Below are 25,581 nucleotides of genomic sequence, written 5' to 3' on the forward strand. Positions count from 1 at the left end.
TCTCTGTGTGCGCTCTCCGCTCCTCGTGCTGCGTCGCTCACTCAGCGTCGTCTCTCTCCTCCTACATCCTCCTCTGTCTCCCTCCTCTTCCTCCTCTTACTCCTTCCGCCGTGCTCTTCTCAAATCCCAAATCCCTCTCGCCATAACAACATGTAAACATCTCCCTTCCCACTACCACCAACTCCACCATCACCACCTCCCTCCCTCCCTCCTTTCCTCACCTCCCTCACCTCCTTCCATCACCTCCCATTCTCACCTCCCTCCCTCACCTCCCTTCTCACTACCACCACCTCCACCACCACCACCACCCTCCCTCCTTCCCTCCTTCCCTCACCTCCATCCTCACCTCTCTCACCTCAATCCTCACCTCCCTCACCTCCCTCCCTCACCTCCCTCACCTCCCTCACCTCCCTCTCTCACCTCCCTCCCTCACCTCCCTCACCTCCATCCTCACCTCCCTCCCTCACCTCCATCCTCCCCTCCCTCACCTCCTTCCCTCACCTCCCTCCCTCACCTCCCTCCCTCACCTCCGTCACCTCCCTCACCTACCTCCCTCACTCACCTCTCTCACCTCCATCCTCACCTCCCTCACCTCCATCCTCACCTCCCTCACCTCCCTCACCTCCATTCTCACCTCTCTCACCTCCATCCTCACCTCCCTCACCTCCATCCTCACCTCTCTCACCTCCATCCTCACCTCCCTCCCTCACCTCCCTCACCTCCCTCCCTCACCTCTCTCACCTTCTTCCCTCACCTCCCTCCCTCCCAAAAACGAAATACCCCTGGGGCCGACTCCTTCGATCCCCTCACCCCCTCTCCACTCCACTCCGATGATGAACAAAACACAAAACACACAAACAACCCTCATCCTCCTCCTCCCTTCCCCTCCCCCGAGTCGGACCCCCCCAGCCGCCCCAGACACAGGAGGAGGCCCGGCAAGTGGCCGCCGCCGCCGGTACCCCCGGGGCGGAATCGTCACCCCCACGGGGCGGACAGGCCAGGACAGGCTTCGCTACCGACCAGGCCCCGGGGTGTTAGCGGCGGCGGCAGCGACGGACGTCACAGGGCGGGCAGGCGAGGTCAGGCTTCGGTACCGACCAGGCCGCGGGGTGTTAGCGGTGACGACGACGACGGTGGACGCCACGGGGGGGTCAGGCGAGGGCAGGCTTCGGTTCCCACCAGGCCCCGGGGCGGTAGCGGCGGCGTTAGCGACGTTGTCAACGTGGCCGCCTACGTGCGTCTGGCCCTGCGCGGGCTGCGCTCCGTCTACGTGAGGGTCGACTCGATCGAGCGGAAGCTCTACGGCGTCAGCGCCGCCCTCGGCGCTTTGCCGGCAAAGCCGCCGGCAAATCCCGGCGGCCGGAAGGGAGAAGAGGAGGAGGAGGCGCTCGGCACGGCGGTGCCCTGCGGGGAGGCTGGCCAGGGTCGGCAGGAGGTGAAGGGTAGAGACGGAGTGGTGAGGGGTGGAGACGGAGTGGGGAGGGGTGGAGACGGAGTGGTGAGGGGTAGAGACGGAGTGGTGAGGGGTGGAGACGGAGTGGGGAGGGGTGGAGACGGAGTGGTGAGGGGTGGAGACGGAGTGGTGAGGGGTAGAGACGGAGTGGTGAGGGGTAGAGATGGAGTGGTGAGGGGTAGAGACAGAGGGAAGGGTGGAGACGGAGTGGTGAGGGGTAGAGACGGAGTGGGGAGGGGTAGAGAAGTCGTCAAGAGTAGAGATGACGTCGTGAAGAGGAAGGACGGAGTGAAGAGTGGAGACAGAGTGGTGAGGACAGACGGAGTGGTGAAGACTACAGATGACAGAGTGAAGAGTGGAGACGGAGTGGTGAAGAGGAGAGAAGTCGTGAGGTGTAGAGAAGTCATCAAGAGTGGAGATGACGTCGTGAAGAGGAAAGACGGAGTGAAGAGTGGAGAAGTGCTGAAGAGGAGAGACGTCGTCAAGAGTGGAAACAAAGTGGTGAAGACTACAGACAAAGTGGTGAAGAGTACAGACAAAGTGGTGAGGGGTAGAGAAGTCGTGAAGGGTAGAAACAGAGTGAAGACTACAGATGAGGTTGTGAAGACTACAGACAAAGTGGTGAAGGGTGGAGACGGCGTAGCGACGAGTGGGCTCCTCGTGACCGGCGGCAGGAGCCCGAGGAAAGTGGAACGATCACGTGGGGAGAACGACGAGCCGGAGGATGATGATGATGGTGATGAAGAGGAGGATGATGATGATGATGATGAGGAGGAGGAGGAGGAGGATGATGATGGTGATGAGGAGGAGGATGATGGTGGTGATGAAGAGGAGGTGGAGGATGGTGATGAGGAGGGTGACGATGTTGAGGCTGAGGAAGGTGGCGACGACGACGAGAAGGAGGAAGATGAAGCGGAGGAGGAGGAGGAAGATGACGACGATGATGCTGATCATGCTGAAGATGATGATGTTGAAGATGATGATGATCATGCTGATGATGATGATGAAGATGATGATGATGCTGAAGATCATGCTGAAGATGATGATGATGATGCTGAAGATGATGATGATGATGATGCTGAAGATCATGCTGAAGATGATGATGATGATGCTGAAGATGATGATGATGATGATGCTGAAGATCATGCTGAAGATGATGATGATGATGCTGAAGATGATGATGATGATGCTGAAGATGATGATGATGATCAGGAGGATGGCGACGGGGAAGAGGAGGAGGAGGAAGGGGAGGAGGAGGAGGAGGTGGAGGAGGAGGAGAATGATGACGGAGAAGACAACGGCGATGATGATGATGATCGTGATGATGATGAAGATGATTATCAGGAGGAGGGGGAAGAGGAAGGGGAAGAGGGGGAAGAGGAGGTGGAGGAGGAGGAGGAGAAAGTGAAGCCGTCGGACAAGGGAGGCAAGGCCGGACCGGCGCGCAAGAAGTTTTGGTCAAATGTTCTGCCGCAATACTTGAATATCCAGTAGTGGTGGTGGTTGTGGTGGTAGTGGAGGTGGTGGTAGTGGTTGTGGTGGTAGTGGTGGTGGCAGTGGTGGTGGTAGTGGTGGTGGTGGTAGTGGTGGTGGTGGTAGTGGTCGTGGTGGTGGTGGTTGTGGTAGTAGTGGTGGTGTTAGTGGTAGTGGTGGGGGTGGTAGTGGTGGTTGTGGTGGTGGTGGTAGTGGTTGTGGTGGTAGTGGTGGTGGTGGTCGTGGTGGTGGTGGTGTTAGTGGTGGTGGTGGTAGTGGTGGTGGTAGTGGTTGTGGTGGTAGTGGTGGTGGTAGTGGTGGTGGTAGTGGTGGTGGTGGAAGTGGTGGTGGTGGTGGTTGTGGTGGTAGTGGTTGTGGTGGTAGTTGTGGTGGTAGTGGTTGTGGTGGTAGTGGTGGTGGTAGTGGTTGTGGTGGTAGTGGTTGTGGTGGTGGTAGTGGTGGTAGTGGTGGTGGTAGTGGTGGTTGTGGTGGTGGTAGTGGTGGTGGTAGTGGTGGTAGTAGTGGTGGTAGTGGTGGTAGTGGTGGTGGTAGTGGTGGTTATGGTGGTGGTTGTGGTGGTGGTAGTGGTGGTAGTAGTGGTGGTCGTGGTGGTGGTAGTGGTAGTAGTGGTGGTAGTAGTGGTGGTAGTAGCGGTGGTAGTAGTGGTGGTGGCGGTAGTGGTGGCGGTAGTGGTAGTGGTGGCGGTAGTGGTGGTGGCGGTGTTAGCTTCCATTTTATATAGTCACCACGCTGGCTAGGAGATGTTAACTACCTCGCCTGGTCTAAAGGAGGTCCCTGGATTCGATCTCAGACCCTGACGACGCCTGCTGCAGCTGCTGTTGTCTATGTTGGAGTCTGCGTCTCTCTCCCCGTGGTGGTCGCTGCGTGGATTTGTCTCCGGCTCCTCCGGTTTTTTCCCCCTCCACTCTAGATTTGAAGTATTAAGGAGGAGCTTGCAGCACTCCACTCCACCTACCCCCCTCTCTATCTCTCCCCCCTGGCTCCTCCAGCCTCTCTTACCTACGCCGAGGTGTAAATGATGACTCGGAGGCAGATCTTCATGTAACTCTTTGGTGGTTCTTTCGGTAAAGTGACGTATAAAGAGAAAGTAATAAATTAAATACTAGCATACGACGTTTCGATTGCAACACGAGCAATCATCATCAGGTATAAATGAAATAGAAACACAAATCTAGTATACTTAGAAATGTAATGTAATACAACAGAGAGTCGGATATCCGACTCTGTTGTATTACATGACATTTCTAAGTTTACTCTCTGTTGTATTACATTACATTTCTAAGTGTACTAGATTTGTGTTTCTATTTCATTTATACCCGATGATGATTGCTTGTTTGCAATCGAAACGTCGTCGTGTGCCAGTATTTAATTTATTACTTTCTCTTGATACGTCACTTTACCGAAAGAAGAACCACCAAAGAGTAATTCCTGCAGTCACAAAAGCTCCAAACTAAGCTTGTGTTGAGCCCAAAACGTCGGGATTTAATTCATTTTATAACCTACGCGACTTTACCGAGAGAAACAAAGAGTGCGTTTCCCCTCCACGTTTAGAATCAACGCCACCGACGCGTTTAGAGTTCGCTCGCTACGGCTGGCAACGTCACGCATGATCTCTGATGGTGATGATATCAGCCGCTCGGTTGAGTTGCTATAATTTGTGATGACCAGGTCAGCAAGTGGGGCCTTAACATGTTAACGTAAACGTCGCTTAATTTTAGTATGGGTCTCTGTGAGTCTATGGGTGTCTGTGGGTTTCTGTGAGTCTATGGGTGTCTGTGGGTCGCTGTGAGTCTTTGGGTGTCTGTGGGTCTCTGTGAGTCTGTGGGTGTATGTGGGTCGCTGTGAGTCTTTGGGTGTCTGTGGGTCTCTGTGAGTCTGTGGGTCTCTGTGAGTATTTGGGTGTCTGTGGGTCTCTGTGAGTCTATGGGTCTCTGTGGGTCTATGGGTCTTTGTGAGTCTATGGGTGTCTGTGGGTCTCTGTGAGTCTGTGGGTCTCAGTGGGTCTATGGGTCTCTGTGAGTCTGTGGGTGTCTGTGGGTCTCTGTGAGTCTATGGGTGTCTGTGGGTCTCTGTGAGTCTATGGAAGTTTGTGGGTCTCTGTGAGTCTATGGGTCTCTGTGAGTCTGTGGGTGTCTGTGGGTCTCTGTGAGTCTATGGGTGTCTGTGGGTCTCTGTGAGTCTATGGGAGTCTGTGGGTCTCTGTGAGTCTATGGGTCTATGTGGGTCTATGTGGGTGTCTGTGGGTCTGTGGGTGTCTGTGGGTCTCTGTGAGTCTATGGGTGGTCTGTGGGTCTATGTGAGTCTATGGGTGGCTGTGGGTCTCTGAGTCTATGGGTCTTTGTGAGTCTATGGGTGTCTGTGGGTTTCTGTGAGTCTGTGGGTCTCAGTGGGTCTATGGGTGTCTGTGGGTCTCTGTGAGTCTGTGGGTCTGTGAGTCTATGGGTGTCTGTGGGTCTCTGTGAGTCTATGGGTGTCTGTGGGTCTCTGTGAGTCTGTGGGTGTCTGTGGGTCTCTGTGAGTCTATGGGTGTATGTGGGTCTCTGTAAGTCTATGGAAGTCTGTGGGTCTCTGTGAGTCTATGGGTGTCTGTGGGTCTCTGTGAGTCTATGGGTGTCTGTGGGTCTCTGTGAGTCTGTGGGTGTCTGTGGGTCTCTGTGAGTCTATGGCTGTATGTGGGTCTCTGTGAGTCTATGGGTCTTTATGAGTCTATGGGTGTCTGTGGCTCTCTGTGAGTATGTGGGTCTCTGTGAGTCTATGGGTTTCTGTGGGTCTCTGTGAATCTATGGGTCTCTGTGGGTCTCTGTGGGTCTCTGTGAGTCTATGGGTCTCTGTGAGTCTATGGGTGTCTGTGGGTGTCTGTGAGTCTATGGGTCTCTATGGGTCTCTGTGAGTCTATGGGTCTCTATGGGTCTCTGTGAGTCTCTGTGAGTCTATGGGTCTCTGTGGGTTTCTGTGAGTCTATGGGTGTCTGTGGGTGTCTGTGAGTCTATGGGTCTCTATGGGTCTCTGTGAGTCTATGGGTCTCTATGGGTCTCTGTGAGTTTCTGTGAGTCTATGGGTCTCTATGGGTCTCTGTGAGTCTATGGGTCTCTATGGGTCTTTGTTGGTCTCTGTGAGACTCTGTGGGACCTCTATGAGTCTCTGTGGGTCTCTGTGGGTCTCTATGATGATGATATCAGCGATTTGGTTCAGGTGTGATGGCGAGGTCCCTTATCTGAACAAAGCAGCTCAGTGGGGCACTACCACCCGGTAACATGAACTTGGTTTAGTTGTAGGACGGATCTCTGTGAGCATGGGTCTCTGTGGGTTTCCGTGGGTCTCTGTGAGTCTGTGACTCAGTGATGCTTGAATAATTGGCGAGTCTCTGTCTCTTCCAGCGGAGCCTTCAAGGACTCCCTTCACTCTAAGCGTCTCGAGCTCTCTCACGTTCCTACGCCCCCCCCCCCCCCCCCGTCCTCTCCTGCGGGGACCACCTCTAACTACGAACGTTCAACTTACAAACTTTCAGAGGTATGAACAGACTTCGTATGTCCAGTTGCAGCTGTTCAGACCGAGAGTCTGAGGTTCAAATGCCGTGCAATAGATGGCGGTGGTAGCATCTACATCTGCAGAACGTGAAGAACCAGTGGCATCTACATCTGCAGAACGTGAAGAACCAGTGGCATCTACATCTACAGAACGTGTAGAACCAGTGGCATCTATATCGGCAGAACGTGAAGAATCAGTGGCATCTACATTTGCAGAACATGAAGAACCAGCGGTAGCTACATCTGCAGAATGTGAAGAATCAGTGGCATCTACATCTGCAGAAGATGAAGAACCAGTGGCATCTACATCTGCAGAAGATGAAGAACCAGTGGCATCTACATCTGCAGAACATGAAGAACCAGCGGCATCTACATCTTCAGAACGAGAAGAACCAGTGGCATCTACATCTGCAGAACGAGAAGAACCAGTGGCATCTACATCTGCAGAACGTGAAGAACCAGCGGCATCTACATCTGCAGAACGAGAAGAGCCAGTGGCATCTACATCTGCAGAACGTGAAGAACCAGCGGCATCTACATCTGCAAAACGTGAAGAATCAGTGGCATCTACAACGGCAGAACGTGAAGAATCAGTGGCATCTACATCTGCAGAACGTGAAGAACCAGTGGCATCTACATCTGCAGAACGAGAAGAACCAGTGGTATCTACATCTGCAGAACGTGAAGAACCAGCGGCATCTACATCTGCAGAATGTGAAGAATCAGTGGCATCTACATCTGCAGAAGACGAAGAACCAGTGGCATCTACATCTGCAGAAGATGAAGAACCAGTGGCATCTACATCTGCAGAACATGAAGAACCAGCGGCATCTACATCTTCAGAACGAGAAGAACCAGTGGCATCTACATCTGCAGAACGAGAAGAACCAGTGGCATCTACATCTGCAGAACGTGAAGAACCAGCGGCATCTACATCTGCAGAACGAGAAGAGCCAGTGGCATCTACATCTGCAGAACGTGAAGAACCAGCGGCATCTACATCTGCAAAACGTGAAGAATCAGTGGCATCTACAACGGCAGAACGTGAAGAATCAGTGGCATCTACATCTGCAGAACGTGAAGAACCAGTGGCATCTACATCTGCAGAACGAGAAGAACCAGTGGTATCTACATCTGCAGAACGTGAAGAACCAGCGGCATCTACATCTGCAGAATGTGAAGAATCAGTGGCATCTACATCTGCAGAAGACGAAGAACCAGTGGCATCTACATCTGCAGAAGATGAAGAACCAGTGGCATCTACATCTGCAGAACATGAAGAACCAGCGGCATCTACATCTTCAGAACGAGAAGAACCAGTGGCATCTACATCTGCAGAACGAGAAGAACCAGTGGCATCTACATCTGCAGAACGTGAAGAACCAGCGGCATCTACATCTGCAGAACGAGAAGAGCCAGTGGCATCTACATCTGCAGAACGTGAAGAACCAGCGGCATCTACATCTGCAAAACGTGAAGAATCAGTGGCATCTACAACGGCAGAACGTGAAGAATCAGTGGCATCTACATCTGCAGAACGTGAAGAACCAGTGGCATCTACATCTGCAGAACGAGAAGAACCAGTGGTATCTACATCTGCAGAACGTGAAGAACCAGCGGCATCTACATCTGCAGAATGTGAAGAATCAGTGACATCTACATCTGCAGAAGATGAAGAACCAGTGGCATATACATCTGCAGAAGATGAAGAACCAGTGGCATCTATATCTGCAGAACGTGAAGAACCAGCGGCATCTACATCTGCAGAACGTGAAGAATCAGTGGCATCTACATCTGCAGAACGTGAAGAACCAGTGGCATCTACATCTGTAGAACGTGAAGAACCAGTTTCATCTAAATCTGCAAAACGTGAAGAGCCAGTGGCATCTACATCTGTAGAACGTGAAGAACCAGTGGCATATACATCTGCAGAACGAGAAGAACCAGTGGCATCTACATCTGCAGAACGTGAAGAACCAGCGGCATCTACATCTGCAGAACGAGAAGAACCAGTGGTATCTATATCTGCAGAACGTGAAGAACCAGCGGCATCTACATCTGCAAAACGTGAAGAATCAGTGGCATCTACAACGGCAGAACGTGAAGAATCAGTGGCATCTACATCTGCAGAACGTGAAGAACCAGTGGCATCTACATCTGCAGAACGAGAAGAACCAGTGGTATCTACATCTGCAGAACGTGAAGAACCAGCGGCATCTACATCTGCAGAATGTGAAGAATCAGTAACATCTACATCTGCAGAAGATGAAGAACCAGTGGCATATACATCTGCAGAAGATGAAGAACCAGTGGCATCTACATCTGCAGAAGATGAAGAACCAGTGGCATCTATATCTGCAGAACGTGAAGAACCAGTGGCATCTACATCTACAGAACGTGAAGAACCAGTGGCATCGACATCTGTAGAACTTGAAGAACCAGTGGCATCTAAATCTGCAAAACCTGAAGAATCAGTGGCATCTACATCTACAGAACGTGAAAAACCAGTGGCATCTACATCTACAGAACATGAAGAACCAGTGGCATCTACATCTGCTGAACGTGAAGAACCAGTGGCATCTACATCTGCAGAACGAGAAGAACCAGTGGCATCTACATCTGCAGAACGTGAAGAACCAGCGGCATCTACATCTGCAGAACGAGAAGAGCCAGTGGCATCTACATCTGCAGAACGTGAAGAACCAGCGGCATCTACATCTGCAAAACGTGAAGAATCAGTGGCATCTACAACGGCAGAACGTGAAGAATCAGTGGCATCTACATCTGCAGAACGTGAAGAACCAGTGGCATCTACATCTGCAGAACGAGAAGAACCAGTGGTATCTACATCTGCAGAACGTGAAGAACCAGCGGCATCTACATCTGCAGAATGTGAAGAATCAGTGGCATCTACATCTGCAGAAGACGAAGAACCAGTGGCATCTACATCTGCAGAAGATGAAGAACCAGTGGCATCTACATCTGCAGAACATGAAGAACCAGCGGCATCTACATCTTCAGAACGAGAAGAACCAGTGGCATCTACATCTGCAGAACGAGAAGAACCAGTGGCATCTACATCTGCAGAACGTGAAGAACCAGCGGCATCTACATCTGCAGAACGAGAAGAGCCAGTGGCATCTACATCTGCAGAACGTGAAGAACCAGCGGCATCTACATCTGCAAAACGTGAAGAATCAGTGGCATCTACAACGGCAGAACGTGAAGAATCAGTGGCATCTACATCTGCAGAACGTGAAGAACCAGTGGCATCTACATCTGCAGAACGAGAAGAACCAGTGGTATCTACATCTGCAGAACGTGAAGAACCAGCGGCATCTACATCTGCAGAATGTGAAGAATCAGTGACATCTACATCTGCAGAAGATGAAGAACCAGTGGCATATACATCTGCAGAAGATGAAGAACCAGTGGCATCTATATCTGCAGAACGTGAAGAACCAGCGGCATCTACATCTGCAGAACGTGAAGAATCAGTGGCATCTACATCTGCAGAACGTGAAGAACCAGTGGCATCTACATCTGTAGAACGTGAAGAACCAGTTTCATCTAAATCTGCAAAACGTGAAGAGCCAGTGGCATCTACATCTGTAGAACGTGAAGAACCAGTGGCATATACATCTGCAGAACGAGAAGAACCAGTGGCATCTACATCTGCAGAACGTGAAGAACCAGCGGCATCTACATCTGCAGAACGAGAAGAACCAGTGGTATCTATATCTGCAGAACGTGAAGAACCAGCGGCATCTACATCTGCAAAACGTGAAGAATCAGTGGCATCTACAACGGCAGAACGTGAAGAATCAGTGGCATCTACATCTGCAGAACGTGAAGAACCAGTGGCATCTACATCTGCAGAACGAGAAGAACCAGTGGTATCTACATCTGCAGAACGTGAAGAACCAGCGGCATCTACATCTGCAGAATGTGAAGAATCAGTAACATCTACATCTGCAGAAGATGAAGAACCAGTGGCATATACATCTGCAGAAGATGAAGAACCAGTGGCATCTACATCTGCAGAAGATGAAGAACCAGTGGCATCTATATCTGCAGAACGTGAAGAACCAGCGGCATCTACATCTGCAGAACGTGAAGAACCAGTGGCATCTACATCTACAGAACGTGAAGAACCAGTGGCATCGACATCTGTAGAACTTGAAGAACCAGTGGCATCTAAATCTGCAAAACCTGAAGAATCAGTGGCATCTACATCTACATAACGTGAAAAACCAGTGGCATCTACATCTACAGAACATGAAGAACCAGTGGCATCTACATCTGCTGAACGTGAAGAACCAGTGGCATCTACATCTGCAGAACATGAAGAACCAGCGGCATCTACATCTTCAGAACGAGAAGAACCAGTGGCATCTACATCTGCAGAACGTGAAGAACCAGCGGCATCTACATCTGCAGAACGAGAAGAGCCAGTGGCATCTACAACGGCAGAACGTGAAGAATCAGTGGCATCTACATCTGCAGAACGTGAAGAACCAGTGGCATCTACATCAGCAGAACGAGAAGAACCAGTGGTATCTGCATCTGCAGAACGTGAAGAACCAGCGGCATCTACATCTGCAGAATGTGAAGAATCAGTGACATCTGCATCTGCAGAAGATGAAGAACCAGTGGCATATACATCTGCAGAAGATGAAGAACCAGTGGCATCTACATCTGCAGAACGTGAAGAACCAGCGGCATCTACATCTGCAGAACGTGAAGAATCAGTGGCATCTACATCTGCAGAACGTGAAGAACCAGTGGCATCTACATCTGTAGAACGTGAAGAACCAGTGGCATCTAAATCTGCAAAACGTGAAGAACCAGTGGCATCTACATCTGCAGAACGTGAAGAACCAGTGGCATCTACATCTACAGAACGTGAAGAACCAGTGGCATCGACATCTGTAGAACGTGAAGAACCAGTGGCATCTAAATCTGCAAAACGTGAAGAATCAGTGGCATCTACATCTACAGAACGTGAAAAACCAGTGGCATCTACATCTACAGAACTTGAAGAACCAGTGGCATCTACATCTACAGAACTTGAAGAACCAGCGGCATCTACATCTGCAGAACGAGAAGAGCCAGTGGCATCTACAACGGCAGAACGTGAAGAATCAGTGGCATCTACATCTGCAGAACGTGAAGAACCAGTGGCATCTACATCAGCAGAACGAGAAGAACCAGTGGTATCTACATCTGCAGAACGTGAAGAACCAGCGGCATCTACATCTGCAGAATGTGAAGAATCAGTGACATCTACATCTGCAGAAGATGAAGAACCAGTGGCATATACATCTGCAGAAGATGAAGAACCAGTGGCATCTACATCTGCAGAACGTGAAGAACCAGCGGCATCTACATCTTCAGAACGAGAAGAACCAGTGGCATCTACATCTGCAGAACGTGAAGAACCAGCGGCATCTACATCTGCAGAACGAGAAGAGCCAGTGGCATCTACAACGGCAGAACGTGAAGAATCAGTGGCATCTACATCTGCAGAACGTGAAGAACCAGTGGCATCTACATCTGCTGAACGTGAAGAACCAGTGGCATCTACATCTGCAGAACATGAAGAACCAGCGGCATCTACATCTTCAGAACGAGAAGAACCAGTGGCATCTACTTCTGCAGAACGTGAAGAACCAGCGGCATCTACATCTGCAGAACGAGAAGAGCCAGTGGCATCTACAACGGCAGAACGTGAAGAATCAGTGGCATCTACATCTGCAGAACGTGAAGAACCAGTGGCATCTACATCAGCAGAACGAGAAGAACCAGTGGTATCTGCATCTGCAGAACGTGAAGAACCAGCGGCATCTACATCTGCAGAATGTGAAGAATCAGTGACATCTGCATCTGCAGAAGATGAAGAACCAGTGGCATATACATCTGCAGAAGATGAAGAACCAGTGGCATCTACATCTGCAGAACGTGAAGAACCAGCGGCATCTACATCTGCAGAACGTGAAGAATCAGTGGCATCTACATCTGCAGAACGTGAAGAACCAGTGGCATCTACATCTGTAGAACGTGAAGAACCAGTGGCATCTAAATCTGCAAAACGTGAAGAACCAGTGGCATCTACATCTGCAGAACGTGAAGAACCAGTGGCATCTACATCTACAGAACGTGAAGAACCAGTGGCATCGACTTCTGTAGAACGTGAAGAACCAGTGGCATCTAAATCTGCAAAACGTGAAGAATCAGTGGCATCTACATCTACAGAACGTGAAAAACCAGTGGCATCTACATCTACAGAACTTGAAGAACCAGTGGCATCTACATCTACAGAACTTGAAGAACCAGCGGCATCTACATCTGCAGAACGAGAAGAGCCAGTGGCATCTACAACGGCAGAACGTGAAGAATCAGTGGCATCTACATCTGCAGAACGTGAAGAACCAGTGGCATCTACATCAGCAGAACGAGAAGAACCAGTGGTATCTACATCTGCAGAACGTGAGGAACCAGCGGCATCTACATCTGCAGAATGTGAAGAATCAGTGACATCTACATCTGCAGAAGATGAAGAACCAGTGGCATATACATCTGCAGAAGATGAAGAACCAGTGGCATCTACATCTGCAGAACGTGAAGAACCAGCGGCATCTACATCTGCAGAACGTGAAGAATCAGTGGCATCTACATCTGCAGAACGTGAAGAACCAGTGGCATCTACATCTGTAGAACGTGAAGAACCAGTGGCATCTAAATCTGCAAAACGTGAAGAACCAGTGGCATCTACATCTGCAGAACGTGAAGAACCAGTGGCATCTACATCTACAGAACGTGAAGAACCAGTGGCATCAACATCTGTAGAACGTGAAGAACCAGTGGCATCTAAATCTGCAAAACGTGAAGAATCAGTGGCATCTACATCTACAGAACGTGAAAAACCAGTGGCATCTACATCTACAGAACTTGAAGAACCAGTGGCATCTACATCTGCAGAACGTGAAGAACCAGCAGCATCTACATCTACAGAATGCGAAGAACCAGTGGCATCTACAGAAGGCGAAGAACCAGTGGCATCTACATCTGCAGAACGTGAAGAACCAGTGGCATCTACATCTGCAAAACGTGAAGAACCAGTGGAATCTGCACCGGCAGAACGCGAAGAACCAGTGGTATATACATCTGCAGAATGAGAAGAACTAGTGGCATCTACATCTGCAGAACGTGAAGAACCAGTGGCATCTACATCTGCTCAACGTGAAGAATCAGTGGCATCTACATCTGCAGAACGCGAAGAATCAGTGGAATCTGCATCGGCAGAACGCGAAGAACCAGCGGCATCTACATCTGCAGAACGCGAAGAACCAGCGGCATCTACATCTGCAGAACGCGAATAACCAGTGGCATCTACAGAACGTGAAGAACCAGTGGCATGTACATCTACAGAATGCGAATAACCAGTGGCATCTACATCTGCAGAAGACGAAGAACCAGTGGCATCTACATCTGCAGAAGATGAAGAACCAGTGGCATCTACATCTGCAGAACATGAAGAACCAGCGGCATCTACATCTTCAGAACGAGAAGAACCAGTGGCATCTACATCTGCAGAACGAGAAGAACCAGTGGCATCTACATCTGCAGAACGTGAAGAACCAGCGGCATCTACATCTGCAGAACGAGAAGAGCCAGTGGCATCTACATCTGCAGAACGTGAAGAACCAGCGGCATCTACATCTGCAAAACGTGAAGAATCAATGGCATCTACAACGGCAGAACGTGAAGAATCAGTGGCAACTACATCTGCAGAACGTGAAGAACCAGTGGCATCTACATCTGCAGAACGAGAAGAACCAGTGGTATCTACATCTGCAGAACGTGAAGAACCAGCGGCATCTACATCTGCAGAATGTGAAGAATCAGTGACATCTACATCTGCAGAAGATGAAGAACCAGTGGCATCTATATCTGCAGAACGTGAAGAACCAGCGGCATCTACATCTGCAGAACGTGAAGAAGCAGTGGCATCTACATCTGCAGAACGTGAAGAACCAGTGGCATCTACATCTGTAGAACGTGAAGAACCAGTTTCATCTAAATCTGCAAAACGTGAAGAGCCAGTGGCATCTACATCTGTAGAACGTGAAGAACCAGTAGCATATACATCTGCAGAACGAGAAGAACCAGTGGCATCTACATCTGCAGAACGTGAAGAACCAGCGGCATCTACATCTGCAGAACGAGAAGAGCCAGTGGTATCTACATCTGCAGAACGTGAAGAACCAGCGGCATCTACATCTGCAAAACGTGAAGAATCAGTGGCATCTACAACGGCAGAACGTGAAGAATCAGTGGCATCTACATCTGCAGAACGTGAAGAACCAGTGGCATCTACATCTGCAGAACGAGAAGAACCAGTGGTATCTACATCTGCAGAACGTGAAGAACCAGCGGCATCTACATCTGCAGAATGTGAAGAATCAGTGACATCTACATCTGCAGAAGATGAAGAACCAGTGGCATATACATCTGCAGAAGATGAAGAACCAGTGGCATCTACATCTGCAGAAGATGAAGAACCAGTGGCATCTATATCTGCAGAACGTGAAGAACCAGCGGCATCTACATCTGCAGAACGTGAAGAACCAGTGGCATCTACATCTACAGAACGTGAAGAACCAGTGGCATCGACATCTGTAGAACGTGAAGAACCAGTGGCATCTAAATCTGCAAAACGTGAAGAACCAGTGGCATCTACATCTGCAGAACGTGAAGAACCAGTGGCATCTACATCTACAGAACGTGAAGAACCAGTGGCATCGACATCTGTAGAACGTGAAGAACCAGTGGCATCTAAATCTGCAAAACGTGAAGAATCAGTGGCATCTACATCTACAGAACGTGAAAAACCAGTGGCATCTACATCTACAGAACTTGAAGAACCAGTGGCATCTACATCTACAGAACTTGAAGAACCAGCGGCATCTACATCTGCAGAACGAGAAGAGCCAGTGGCATCTACAACGGCAGAACGTGAAGAATCAGTGGCATCTACATCTGCAGAACGTGAAGAACCAGTGGCATCTACATCAGCAGAACGAGAAGAACCAGTGGTATCTACATCTGCAGAACGTGAAGAACCAGCGGCATCTACATCTGCAGAATGTGAAGAATCAGTGACATCAACATCTGTAGAACGTGAAGAACCAGTGGCATCTAAATCTGCAAAACGTGAAGAATCAGTGGCATCTACATCTACAGAACGTGAAAAACCAGTGGCATCTACATCTACAGAACTTGAAGAACCAGTGGCATCTACATCTGCAGAACGTGAAGAACCAGCAGCATCTACATCTACAGAATGCGAAGAACCAGTGGCATCTACAGAAGGCGAAGAACCAGTGGCATCTACATCTGCAGAACGTGAAGAACCAGTGGCATCTACATCTGCAAAACGTGAAGAACCAGTGGAATCTGCACCGGCAGAACGCGAAGAACCAGTGGTATATACATCTGCAGAATGAGAAGAACTAGTGGCATCTACATCTGCAGAACGTGAAGAACCAGTGGCATCTACATCTGCTCAACGTGAAGAATCAGTGGCATCTACATCTGCAGAACGCGAAGAATCAGTGGAATCTGCATCGGCAGAACGCGAAGAACCAGCGGCATCTACATCTGCAGAACGCGAAGAACCAGCGGCATCTACATCTGCAGAACGCGAATAACCAGTGGCATCTACAGAACGTGAAGAACCAGTGGCATGTACATCTACAGAATGCGAATAACCAGTGGCATCTACATCTGCAGAAGACGAAGAACCAGTGGCATCTACATCTGCAGAAGATGAAGAACCAGTGGCATCTACATCTGCAGAACATGAAGAACCAGCGGCATCTACATCTTCAGAACGAGAAGAACCAGTGGCATCTACATCTGCAGAACGAGAAGAACCAGTGGCATCTACATCTGCAGAACGTGAAGAACCAGCGGCATCTACATCTGCAGAACGAGAAGAGCCAGTGGCATCTACATCTGCAGAACGTGAAGAACCAGCGGCATCTACATCTGCAAAACGTGAAGAATCAATGGCATCTACAACGGCAGAACGTGAAGAATCAGTGGCATCTACATCTGCAGAACGTGAAGAACCAGTGGCATCTACATCTGCAGAACGAGAAGAACCAGTGGTATCTACATCTGCAGAACGTGAAGAACCAGCGGCATCTACATCTGCAGAATGTGAAGAATCAGTGACATCTACATCTGCAGAAGATGAAGAACCAGTGGCATCTATATCTGCAGAACGTGAAGAACCAGCGGCATCTACATCTGCAGAACGTGAAGAAGCAGTGGCATCTACATCTGCAGAACGTGAAGAACCAGTGGCATCTACATCTGTAGAACGTGAAGAACCAGTTTCATCTAAATCTGCAAAACGTGAAGAGCCAGTGGCATCTACATCTGTAGAACGTGAAGAACCAGTGGCATATACATCTGCAGAACGAGAAGAACCAGTGGCATCTACATCTGCAGAACGTGAAGAACCAGCGGCATCTACATCTGCAGAACGAGAAGAGCCAGTGGTATCTACATCTGCAGAACGTGAAGAACCAGCGGCATCTACATCTGCAAAACGTGAAGAATCAGTGGCATCTACAACGGCAGAACGTGAAGAATCAGTGGCATCTACATCTGCAGAACGTGAAGAACCAGTGGCATCTACATCTGCAGAACGAGAAGAACCAGTGGTATCTACATCTGCAGAACGTGAAGAACCAGCGGCATCTACATCTGCAGAATGTGAAGAATCAGTGACATCTACATCTGCAGAAGATGAAGAACCAGTGGCATATACATCTGCAGAAGATGAAGAACCAGTGGCATCTACATCTGCAGAAGATGAAGAACCAGTGGCATCTATATCTGCAGAACGTGAAGAACCAGCGGCATCTACATCTGCAGAACGTGAAGAACCAGTGGCATCTACATCTACAGAACGTGAAGAACCAGTGGCATCGACATCTGTAGAACTTGAAGAACCAGTGGCATCTAAATCTGCAAAACGTGAAGAATCAGTGGCATCTACATCTACAGAACGTGAAAAACCAGTGGCATCTACATCTACAGAACGTGAAGAACCAGTGGCATCTACATCTGCTGAACGTGAAGAACCAGTGGCATCTACATCTACAGAACGTGAAGAACCAGTGGCATCTACATCTGCTGAACGTGAAGAACCAGTGGCATCTACATCTGCAGAACATGAAGAACCAGCGGCATCTACATCTTCAGAACGAGAAGAACCAGTGGCATCTACATCTGCAGAACGAGAAGAACCAGTGGCATCTACATCTGTAGAACGTGAAGAACCAGCGGCATCTACATCTGCAGAACGAGAAGAGCCAGTGGCATCTACAACGGCAGAACGTGAAGAATCAGTGGCATCTACATCTGCAGAACGTGAAGAACCAGTGGCATCTACATCAGCAGAACGAGAAAAACCAGTGGTATCTACATCTGCAGAACGTGAAGAACCAGCGGCATCTACATCTGCAGAATGTGAAGAATCAGTGACATCTACATCTGCAGAAGATGAAGAACCAGTGGCATATACATCTGCAGAAGATGAAGAACCAGTGGCATCTACATCTGCAGAACGTGAAGAACCAGCGGCATCTACATCTGCAGAACGTGAAGAATCAGTGGCATCTACATCTGCAGAACGTGAAGAACCAGTGGCATCTACATCTGTAGAACGTGAAGAACCAGTGGCATCTAAATCTGCAAAACGTGAAGAACCAGTGGCATCTACATCTGCAGAACGTGAAGAACCAGTGGCATCTACATCTACAGAATGTGAAGAACCAGTGGCATCGACATCTGTAGAACGTGAAGAACCAGTGGCATCTAAATCTGCAAAACGTGAAGAATCAGTGGCATCTACATCTACAGAACGTGAAAAACCAGTGGCATCTACATCTACAGAACTTGAAGAACCAGTGGCATCTACATCTGCAGAACGTGAAGAACCAGCAGCATCTACATCTACAGAATGCGAAGAACCAGTGGCATCTACAGAAGGCGAAGAACCAGTGGCATCTACATCTGCAGAACGTGAAGAACCAGTGGCATCTACATCTGCAAAACGTGAAGAACCAGTGGCATCTACATCTGCAAAACGTGAAGAACCAGTGGAATCTGCACCGGCAGAACGCGAAGAACCAGTGGTATCTACATCTGCAGAATGAGAAGAACCAGTGGCATCTACATCTGCAGAACGTGAAGAACCAGTGGCATCTACATCTGCTCAACGTGAAGAATCAGTGGCATCTACATCTGCAGAACGCGAAGAATCAGTGGAATCTGCATCGGCAGAACGCGAAGAACCAGCGGCATCTACATCTGCAGAACGCGAATAACCAGTGGCATCTACAGAACGTGAAGAACCAGTGGCATGTACATCTGCAGAATGCGAATAACCAGTGGCATATACATCTGCAGAATAAGAACCAGCGACATCTACATCTACAACACTCAAAGCCATTGAACCCGTGTTTAGTGTCCACGCCGTTCATCACGTTTCGAATCTAGGGCAGTTAAGTTCGACTCACAAGCAAATCGTCTTACGAACACAGAACTTCCTGGCATCCCAACTAGTTCGTACGTAGAGGAGTACCCGTATCCCTCAAGGCCCCCTTCCTTTCTGCACGCTTCCTCTGCCTTCCTTTCTTTCTTCCCCCACTCTTCAGCCAATCACCTTCCCACTTTCTCCCAGGAATATCCGACCGGACCCAAGCTGTCAATCATCCCCTTCCGTGTCCACTCCAGTGTTGGATTTCTACCCTCCAATCACCCTTCATCACCCCCCCCCCCGCCCTCCTGCTTCTAACCAATCCCCTTTGAGTACACCCCCTCCCTCTCTTCTCCTCTTCCCCGTTAATTAACCAATCAGAGAGGAGCTTGTTTTTACTTCCTGACACGTGGTGTCCACCACATCAGGTGAGCAACGTTGGTCGTGATACAATCTCTACACTATACACTACACTATAGACTACACTATACACTACAGTACTATACACTACACTACTATACACTACAATATACACTACACTATACACTACACTATACTCTACACTATAAACTACACTATACACTACACTATACAGTACACTACACTACTATACAATACAATACACTATACACTACACACTACACTATAGACTACACTATACACTACACTATACACTACACTGATATACACTATACACTACACTATAGACTACACTATACACTACACTAAGCACTACACTAAGCACTACTATACACTATACACTACACTATAGACGACACTATACACTACACTACGCACTACACTACACACTACTATACACTACACTACTATACACTACACTATACATTACACTATACAGTACACTGTACACTACACTACTATACACTACACTGGTTCTCGATGTGTCTCTTTGCTATGGAATGAGATAACAGTGGCCAATGAGATGCAGATTCCAGTTGCTGCTGCTTTGGCTTTGGTGCAAAGTCCTGGCCAACAATAACTCTGAAACTCAACTCATACCCACACTCATCGAAACCCATACTCACACGGAGACCCACAGAGACCCACAGAGACCCACAGAGACCCACAGAGACTCAGAGACCCAGACCCATACTCACAGAGACCCACCCTCGCACAGAGACCCACATATACCCACAGAGACTCATAGAGACCCAGACCCATACTCACAGAGACCCATACAGAGACCCACAGAGACCCACATAAACTCTTAGAGACTCACATGGACCCACAGAGACCTAAATAGACTCATAAAGACTAATATAGACCCACAGATACTCTTAGAGACTCGCATAGATCCACAGAGACCGACATAGACTCATAGAGATGCACATAGTCCCACAGAGACCCACAAACTCTTGGAGAAGAACATAGACCCACAGAGACCCACATTGACTCATAGAGACTGATATAGACCCATAGAGCCCACAGATACTCTTCAAGACTCACGTAGACCCACAGACACCCACAGTGACTCATAGAAACTCACATAGCCACAGAGACTCATAGCCTCACAGAGACCCATAGATATGCACAGAGACCCATAGAAACCCATAGAGATACATATGGACCAATAGAGCCACGTGGAGACCCATAGAGATACACAGAGACCCACAGACTCACATAGACCCACAGATACCCACAGCGACTCATAGAAACTCACATAGACCCATAGAGATACACAGAGATCCACAGAGACCCATGTCTATAGAGACCCATACCTATAGAGACCCATACCTATAGAGACCCATACCTATAGAGACCCATACCTATAGAGACCCATACCTATAGAGACCCATACCTATAGAGACCCATACCTATAGAGACCCATATCTATAGAGACCCATATCTATAGAGACCCATACCTATAGAGACCCATACCTATAGAGACCCATACCTATAGAGACCCATACCTATAGAGACCCATATCTATAGAGACCCATATCTATAGAGACCCATATCTATAGAGACCCAGACGAAAACTGAACTATCTTCATGTTACCAGGTGTAAGGGTCCCATTGAGCTGGTATCTCCGAGTGGCTGATAGCAGCATCACGTGGAAATGTGCAGCAGCAGACGCATACTCTACACGATACTTTAACACTGAAGTGTGTAGGAGCCTTTAACATTGAAGTATATGGGAGCCTTCAACATTGAAGTCTATGGAAGACTTTAACATTGAAGTCTATGGGAGACTTTAACACTGAAGTCTGTGGAAGTCTTTAACATTGAAGTCTATGGGAGCCTTTAACATTGAAGTCTATGGGAGCTTTTAACATTGAAGTCTATGGGAGACTTTAACATTGAAGTCTATGGGAGCCTTCAACATGTAAGTCTATGGGAGCCTTTAACATTGCAGTCTATGGGAGACTTTAACATTGACGTCTATGGGAGCCTTTAACATTGAAGTCTATGGGAGCCTTTAACATTGAAGTCTATGGGAGACTTTAACATTGGAGTCTATGGGAGACTTTAACATTGAAGTCTATGGGAGACTTTAACATTGACGTCTATGGGAGCCTTTAACATTGAAGTCTATGGGAGCCTTTAACATTGGAGTCTATGGGAGACTTTAACATTGGAGTCTATGGGAGACTTTAACATTGAAGTCTATGGGAGCCTTTAACATTAAAGTCTATGGGAGACTTTAACATTGGAGTCTATGGGAGGCTTTACCATTGGAGTCTATTGGAGACTTTAACATTGGCGTCTATGGGAGACTTTAATATTGAAGTCTATGGGAGACTTTAATATTGGAGTCTATGGGAGTCTTTAACATTGAAGTCTATGGGAGCCTTTAACATTGGAGTATATGGCAGACTTTAACATTGAAGTCTATGGGAGACTTTAACATTGGAGTCTATGGGAGCCTTTAACATTGAAGTCTATGAGAGACCGTAACATTGAAGTCTATGGGAGGCTTTAACATTGAAGTCTATGGGAGCCTTTAACATTGAAGTCTATGGGAGACTTTAACATTGAAGTCTATGGGAGCCTTTAACATTGAAGTCTATGGGAGTCTTTAACTTTGAAGTCTATGGGAGACTTTAACATTGAAGTCTATGGGAGCCTTTAACATTGAAGTCTATGGGTAGAGACGTTAACATTGAAGTCTATGGGTAGAGACTTTAACATTACAGTCTATGGGAGCCTTTAACATTGAAGTCTTTGGGAGACGTTAACATTGAAGTCTATGGGAGCCTTTAACATTGAAGTCTATGGGAGCCTTTAACATTGAAGTCTATGGGAGACTTTAACATTGAAGTCTATGGGAGACTTTAACATTGAAGTCTATGGGAGTCTTTAGCATTGAAGTCTATGAGATACTTTAACATTGGAGTCTATGGGAGGCTTTACCATTGGAGTCTATGGGAGACTTTAACATTGGCGTCTATGGGAGACTTTAATATTGAAGTCTATGGGAGACTTTAATATTGGAGTCTATGGGAGCCTTTAACATTGGAGTCTATGGGAGACTTTAACATTCGAGTCTATGGGATACTTTAACATTGGAGTCTATGGTAGACTTTAACATTGAAGTCTATGGGAGACTTTAACATTGGAGTCTATGGGAGCCTTTAACATTGAAGTCTATGGGAGACCGTAACATTGAAGTCTATGGGTAGAGACTTTAACATTGAAGTCTATGGGAGCCTCTAACATTGAAGTCTATGGGAGACTTTAACATTGAAGTCTATGGGAGACTTTAACATTGAAGTCTATTGGAGCCTTTAACATTGAAGTCTATGGGAGCCTTTAACATTGAAGTCTATGGGAGCCTTTAACATTGAAGTCTATGGGAGCCTTTAACATTGAAGTCTATGGGAGCCTTTAACATTGAAGTCTATGGGAGTCTTTAACTTTGAAGTCTATGGGAGACTTTAACATTGAAGTCTATGGGAGCCTTTAACATTGAAGTCTATGGGTAGAGACTTTAACATTGAAGTCTATGGGTAGCGACTTTAACATTACAGTCTATGGGAGCCTTTAACATTGAAGTCTTTGGGAGACTTTAACATTGAAGTCTATGGGAGCCTTTAACATTGAAGTCTATGGGAGCCTTTAACATTGAAGTCTATGGGAGACTTTAACATTGAAGTCTATAGGAGACTTTAACATTGAAGTCTATGGGAGTTTTTAACATTGAAGTCTATGGGAGACTTTAACATTGAAGTCTATGGGAGCCTTTAACATTGAAGTCTATGGGAGCCTTTAACATTTAAGTCTATGGGAGTCTTTAGCATTGAAGTCTATGAGAGACTTTAACATTGAAGTCTATGGGAGCCTTTAACATTGAAGTCTATGGGAGCCTTGAACTTTGAAGTCTATGCGAGACTTTAACATTGAAGTCTATGGGATAATTTAACATTGAAGTCTATGGGAGAATTTAACATTGAAGTCTATGGGAGCCTTTAACATTGAAGTCTATCGGAGCCTTTAAGTTTGATGTCTATGGGAGCTTTTAACATTGAAGTCTATGGAAGACTTTAACATTGAAGTCTATGGGTAGAGACTTTAACATTGAAGTCTATGGGAGACTTTAACATTGAAGTATATGGGAGACTTTAACATTGAAGTCTATGGGAGCCTTAACATTGAAGTCTATGGGAGCATTTAACATTGAAGTCTATGGGAGCCTTTAACATTGAAGTCTATGGGAGACTTTAACATTGAAGACTGTAGGAGCCTTTAACATTGAAGTCTATGGGAGACTTTAACATTGAAGTCTTTGGGAGCATTTAACATTGAAGGCTATGGGAGACTTTAACATTGATGTCTTTGGGAGCCTTTACCATTGAAGTCTATGGGAGACTTCAACATTGAAGTCTATGGGAGACTTTAACATTGAAGTCTATGGGAACCTTTAACATTGAAGTCTATGAGAGCCTTTAACATTGAAGTCTATGGGAGCCTTTAACATTGAAGTCTATGGGAGCCTTAACATTGAAGTCTATGGGAGTCTTTAACATTGAAGTCTATGGGAGCCTTTAACATTGACGTCTATGGGAGCCTTTAACATTGAAGTCTATGGGAGCCTTTAACTTTGAAGTCCATGGGAGACTTTTACATTGAAGTCTGTGGGAGCATTTAACATTGAAGTCAATGGGAGCCTTTAACATTGAAGTCTATGGGAGCCTTTAACTTTGAAGTCTATGGGAGACTTTAACATTGAAGTCTATGGGAGAATTTAACATTGAAGTCTATGGGAGACTTTAACATTGAAGTCTATGGGAGCCTTTAACATTGAAGTCTATGGGAGCCTTTAACATTGAAGTCTATGGGAGCCTTTAACGTTGAAGTCTATGGGAGAATTTAACATTGAAGTCTATGGGAGACTTTAACATTTAAGTGTATGGGAGCCTTTAACATTGAAGTCTATGGGGGCCTTTAAGTTTGAAGTCTATGGGAGCTTTTAACATTGAAGTCTATGGAAGACTTTAACATTGAAGTCTATGGGTAGAGACTTTAACATTGAAGTCTATGGGTAGAGACTTTAACATTGAGGTCTATGGGAGCCTTTTACATTGAAGTCTATGGGAGCCTTTAACATTGAAGTCTATGGGTAGAGACTTTAACATTGAAGTCTATGGGTAGAGACTTTAACATTGAAGTCTATGGAAGACTTTAACATTGAAGTCTGTGGGAGCCTTTAACATTGAAGTCTATGGGAGCATTTAACATTGAAGTCTATGGGAGCCTTTAACATTGAAGTCTATGGGAGACTTTAACATTGAAGTCTATGGGAGACTTTAACATTGAAGTATATGGGAGCCTTTAACGTTGAAGTCTATGGGAGCCTTTTATATTGACGTCTATGGGAGCCTTTAACATTGAAGTCTATGGGAGCCTTTATCGTTGAAGTCTTTGGGAGACTTTAACATTTACGTCTATGGGAGCCTTTAACATTGGAGTCTACCCACCCTCATCTGCAAATTTTCCTATCATTGCAATCTTCAGTGCCCGTCTCTGTTCCACGACTCGTAATCTCCCCGGATCTGCCCGTGTCTCCCCCCCCCCACCCCCTCTCCGTTCTGTCCAGGAGACTTTAACATTGAAGTCTATGGGTAGAGACTTTAACATTGAAGTCTATGGGAGCCTTTTACATTGAAGTCTATGGGAGCCTTTAACATTGAAGTCTATGGGTAGAGCCTTTAACATTGAAGTCTATGGGTAGAGACTTTAACATTGAAGTCTATGGAAGACTTTAACATTGAAGTCTGTGGGAGCCTTTAACATTGAAGTCTATGGGAGCATTTAACATTGAAGTCTATGGGAGCCTTTAACATTGAAGTCTATGGGAGACTTTAACATTGAAGTCTATGGGAGACTTTAACATTGAAGTATATGGGAGCCTTTAACGTTGAAGTCTATGGGAGCCTTTTATATTGACGTCTATGGGAGCCTTTAACATTGAAGTCTATGGGAGCCTTTAACGTTGAAGTCTTTAGGAGACTTTAACATTTACGTCTATGGGAGCCTTTAACATTGGAGTCTACCCACCCTCATCTGCAAATTTTCCTATCATTGC

The 25,581-nt window shown here is 47.2% G+C and overlaps 1 protein-coding gene across 4 annotated transcripts in view; it reads left to right on the forward strand.

The window, feature by feature from the left end:
• Positions 1-25,581, forward strand: part of LOC144953531 (uncharacterized) — a 68,702-nt gene that overhangs the window by 37,255 nt on the left and 5,866 nt on the right. The window contains exon 14 of one of the 4 annotated variants that reach the window (XR_013640823.1): positions 6,325-6,457. The exons of the other annotated variants lie outside the window; for them this stretch is intronic. The gene's annotated coding sequence lies outside the window, so the exon portion shown is untranslated. The remainder of the gene's footprint in view (positions 1-6,324; positions 6,458-25,581) is intronic. 4 annotated transcript variants of the gene reach the window in all.

This window comes from Lampetra fluviatilis, chromosome 77 (genome assembly GCF_964198595.1).
Source record: "Lampetra fluviatilis chromosome 77, kcLamFluv1.1, whole genome shotgun sequence".
Lineage (NCBI taxonomy): Eukaryota > Metazoa > Chordata > Hyperoartia > Petromyzontiformes > Petromyzontidae > Lampetra > Lampetra fluviatilis.